The following is a 5051-nucleotide window of genomic DNA, read 5'->3' as shown; positions in this document are numbered from 1 at the left end:
TCTGTTTACTTATAACACTGTTTAAAGGCAGCCTCTGTTTCCCTTCGAAGGCTCCTCCACACCCCAGGCAGAGAAAAGAGGAAGCAGGTGGACAGGGCAGAGAACAGGAAGCTTTGCAAGCTGTTAGAGGGGATTCCCATTAGAGATCTTGAGAAAAGGACACCTACCTCCTTCCTAACCCAGAGCCAGTGCTGCTTGCTCAGCTCCCTGTGTGCATACAGGAGGGAGCGGTTACCCACTCAGAGAAAGGGAAGAATCCATCTATGTTTACGTTTAATTAATTAGACAGACTTTTGCTTGGAGAGGAGAGTAGATGTTGCAGAAGGAGGGCAGATATGGGGTGAGTAGAGGGGAAATCCTGAACTGAACTGGAACGCTGATCCAATACATACTCCTGCAGCAGTGACACTGCAGGCTGGGGGCAATTATTGAATTTTCATAGCGGGTGTAAAAGGAGCACATCGGGGGGGACCTGGAGCCACAAGGGTAGGATTACCCCAGGTCAGTTATGTTGGTGTGAAGAGTCTGGTCCACATCATGGAGAAAGATGCACAACTTCCTGCATCTGTCTAAACCAAGGGGTGTGATGGGATCCTGCTCACTAAGATGGGGTTCAGGGTGGGCCATGGATAATTATAAACTTATCAGGTGAGGAGAGAGACCGGATCCCTGTGACTGGGGGTGGTGTGAGAGGGTTCTCTCTCCTACAGCCTTTATAAATGTAACTGCTCCAAAATTCTCCTGCCTGGCTTAGACGAAAGGCCTCAAAACCCAGAAAATAAAGCCACCTGGAGGAAGCTCTGATCCTGGCTGTACTTTGAGGATTCTATTTCCAGACAGTGTCTCGGCAGAAAGCCGCTTCTGCAGAGACTCCCAGGAGCTCAGCCTGCCAGCCCCAGCTACAATGCCTGATCTTATTCAAGAGCATTTCATTTCAACTTGACAAAAGCCTTGGCTTCTGAATTCAGAGGGATGCACTGCACCCCTGTTAAAAGAGAGAGATTGTTCCTACAGTTCACAGTGTTTGGAGATGGAAAGCACACAGATCACTCAGCCCTTCCCTGCTGCCCATGATTAAAATTGGATCTGTACCTTGCAGCTCTCTCTAGTTGACTCTGCAGGGAGGAGGGCAGATCACAGCTCCTTTGGTATTATACCATCACTTGCTCAAAAACATGTGTTCTATATGCAGGCGAAAAAAACAGAGCTACTCAGCAAAAAAAAAACAACCCCAAAGCAATTCACAGGCATCTGTCTTGCAAAGGAAACACAGTAGAATTAATCCAGGACCCCATGTCAAAGCAGCTACTTCTAGGTATTTTATACACATTATTTAATCTCTCACCTTGCCTGCAATGAACAAGGGGCTAGAATTGGTTGTCTCTTAGTATATTACATGGGGGTGATGAGGAGAATGGACTGGCTGCTTTATTAACCTGAACAAAGAGAAAAAAAATCCACACCATATTTAAAACACAAACTAGGCTAGAAATCTGCTCACCCAGGTAGGAAAGTCCAGAAGCTTGTTCAGAAGGAAAGGAGCCCAGTAAGAAATACCCCAATTCAGGTCGGGGAGAAGGGAGGGAGGCTCATACTGAAAGTGATAATGGTTGGAAGCTTTTGCAGACTTAGAACTTTACAGCTGAAACAGTTATTACTGGCCACCTCTTTCCATGCTGTCTAATCACCGATATGAGCAACATCTGCAGTCTTCAGACACATTAAGAACATGAGGGCAGGCTCCAGAGCAGCCAGTGGTTTCTCAAAGAAACATTTTAGTATCATAACCATCAAAGGTGCCTAGGAGCAGCACAGTTTGTGCTGTACATGTCTGTCCTGGAAGCAGAAGGCTCATCCATAATTCAGAGGAGCTCAGCACAGGCTTCCACCGTGCCCCTCACACACACACCAGGGCTTTCACCACATCACGCAGAGTGCCTCTAGGATGCCCGGATGTGCACTGACACCATCCCTTTCAAACACCATCGAAAGCATCCAGTCAGAGTACTTTCAGCTGGGCATGCTGTGCTCCCAACAGGGCTCTCGGGAGGCAGAATTATGGGTGGCACTTGATCACCCCACGATTTGCCTTTTAAAGCTCAAAAGAACAGTACTTTATAAGAAGCCACCCTTCATCTTCCTCCCTTTGGACAGGAGAGGAGAGTTATTAAATACCAATATTTCCACTTCCTCCTTTAAAGGTTATTGGGCTCCACAGTGCAGAAGCTCACCTCACCCTGTTTCCACACCCGCAGTCTAGGTTTTGAGGCCTGCACCAGCAGTATTCCTGACAGAAAGGCTTGCAGAGGACCCTTTCCTCAAGTCCTGAATGCTGCCACAGGTACAGTGCTCTCTGTCCCCATCTCACTCCAGTGTACCTCTCTCCCTCCCTCTTATGGACACAAGTTGGGAGGAATCCGCACTGCTGCCTTCCTCGCTCTGTCTCACACTTGCCAGAAAGTAGATTTGTCTCTTCGCTCTGAGACACCCTTTCCAGCTACACCTGAAGGTAACAAGTTGTTCTAATTTATAGTCCTCAGATAAAGGACATATCAGATATTAAACTGATAAGAACAGATACTCTAGTTTCACCTTCTGAAGTCACCTGTGCAAGAGACTTGTAGCTTATCCTTCGCTTGGATCACACACCCAGAGGCCCCTCCCATCAGCAGTAGAAGATTTAACACTCATGCCACAGAGCACATTGCAAACCTTGCACAGCAAGGGCTTCTGGTTCGTAACTAACAGGCTGCAATTCTCACCAGCTTTCCACTTGTTACTATGCTGCCATTTCTTATCTTTACTGGGACTCAGAGGTTCTCTGTCCCTGGGCAAGCTCAGCACAGGCCCTTTCATGCCAGCATTGCTCTAGATCCTCTCATCACAGAGAGCTCTATAAATACCTCAGGCAGATAGTTTAATGGGGCTGCGATCACACTAGTTATTTTGTCAAGGTTCCTACTGTTTCGGCCACCAGTGCAGCTCCACCTCTGGCAGGAATGGTGGGGAAAAATTCTAGTGTAGACATAGGTTGGGAGGTAAGTATTCTGCCTGAAGATCACACTCCCACCACATACACCACAACATAGTAATAACCTCCAAAGCAAGCCTGGACCACAGCACAGGTATAGAAGAGCACCACAGGCCCAGAACTGGAGATCTAAGGTCTTTTATAACCCACAGCATCTGGTCACAATCAAGTGCCAGGGCACAGGAGAAACCGTCAGACCACACTCTCGCCCTTAAAAGTTAAAGCCTCTCCCTGGAAGAGCTGAGACTGTACGGTACAGGAGAGTGGGGGATGCTGCAGGTCAGAATGGTGGTACATTGGCAGACTGTGTGCAGGGCACTGGAACTGCAGTGGATATAGCAGGTCAGGACTGAGACACATTGCAAGAGCTGGGACAGAGGCTCAGGACTGGGATAACAGGAGCTGCTCATGGTCAGGAGTGAGGGGCACCAGCCAGTGTGTAGGGCAAAGTACAGCCCCTGCTCAGGACACATCATGGTGCCTATTGTTGGAAAAGTTTTGCACATGCAAGAAATGGCCCTTGGGTCTTTTGGATTAACATACTGGGAAGCCTGGCATTCAGACTGCAGGCTGGATCCCCTCCTCTCTTCGGGGTATCACTGAATTTCTGAAGGGGCAGCTGACAGCATCCCTCACTCCCGATAGCTGTATAGGTTTGGATCTCTCTAGATGTGACATTGTATGACTCTGCCAATCCCTCTCCAGCAGCTTTTTAAAGCTGACTGCGTGGACTGTCATCTTCTTCAACTGTCTCTCTTTAACTGATTTTCATGCAGAGTGAATACATTGGCAGCTGCCTACTAAGCCTTTGCCTCACCCGGAAAACCTCCCTCTGCTCCCAGCAGCTGAAGCCTGGGAGATGGTATTTTCACCCCCATTTTGCAGACTGGGGGTGGAGGAGAGGGAGAGTGAGGCACAGATTTAAGTAATTTGCCCAACGCCATGTACGAAGTCTGTGGTAAGGGCTCTTCCATCTTCTAATTTTTGCTCTATCCACTAGACAACACTCCCCTCTCCCATTTGGGTTTAGAAACATGGTTATTTATAATATTTTCCTTGCCACAGCAATTTCTACCCCGTTCTCAAACATTTTCCCAACATTCAGTGAAGCCTGGTCGCCCTCCTCCCCCCTTGTGAAACAGGCATGTGTCATAGCAATCACTTTGCAGGTGGGTACAATTAAGCACAGCCAGGTTGTGTGACTAGAGAGAGGCAGTATTGTCAAGTGGCCTAAGTACTGGACCAGGAGCCCTAAGTTATAGCTCAGGCCACTAGAGCTGATCAAAAAAAGCAACATCTTTCCCTCAGTGTGTGTGTGTTCAGGACACTAATCAGGGGCACAGCTGAGTTCACTTTGTAGTAAACACAAGCCTTTCGTGCAGTCTAGTGGGCCACCATAGATGGGTCCAAACTATGTGTTTAAAAAATGGCCCCAGCAACATTGTTTAGGAAACCATGTTTAAACCAAAGCAGTTTCAGGTAACCCAACTTCAAAACAAAACAAAAACAAACAAACCCATGCAGCTGGCTCATACTCAACACAGCTTAGGGCTGGCTCTGACTAGCTCATCGGTCTCCTTTGCCTCTTCTGGCCACTATTTTAGTAGGTGAAAGTGCAGCATAAAGGGACAGATTTTCATCAGATCTCAGCTTCTACATAAGTCATATTTTCAAAAGATTTCAGCACGGTGAGGGCTGAGCTGTTTTGAAAATCTGCCCACAATGTCACCATGGGAGCTGCTGGATACAGTTTGAAAATCTGGCCCTTATTTATGTGCCTAAGTATGAGCTGAAAATCTGGTTCAGCTTGTGAGTGACGAGCTCTTTAAAATCTGACTCTACTTGTCCCCCATTAATGCTAGCAGGCAAGCAAAGAGGAAAACCCACAGAATTAGGAACTGCAGGAGAGCCTTGATGCTTATGTGTTCAGCTGAACCTTCTGCAGTCTTCAGACGCAGGGACTATTAATCACATTCTCTTTCGCATACTGGGAATGGAAATCAACAAAGCTTTCATGCCA

The 5051-nt window shown here is 47.4% G+C and overlaps 1 pseudogene; it reads right to left on the bottom strand.

Annotated features, from left to right (window-relative positions):
* Positions 1–2532: 2532 nt before the first annotated feature.
* On the bottom strand, positions 2533–2582 carry LOC116817514 (U2 spliceosomal RNA; annotated as a pseudogene).
* Positions 2583–5051: the final 2469 nt, after the last annotated feature.

The sequence above is a fragment of the Chelonoidis abingdonii genome, chromosome 24 (assembly GCF_003597395.2).
Source record: "Chelonoidis abingdonii isolate Lonesome George chromosome 24, CheloAbing_2.0, whole genome shotgun sequence".
Lineage (NCBI taxonomy): Eukaryota > Metazoa > Chordata > Testudines > Testudinidae > Chelonoidis > Chelonoidis abingdonii.
The sequence above is the reverse complement of the archived record's forward strand: the minus strand, read 5'-3'. Positions and strand labels throughout refer to the sequence as shown.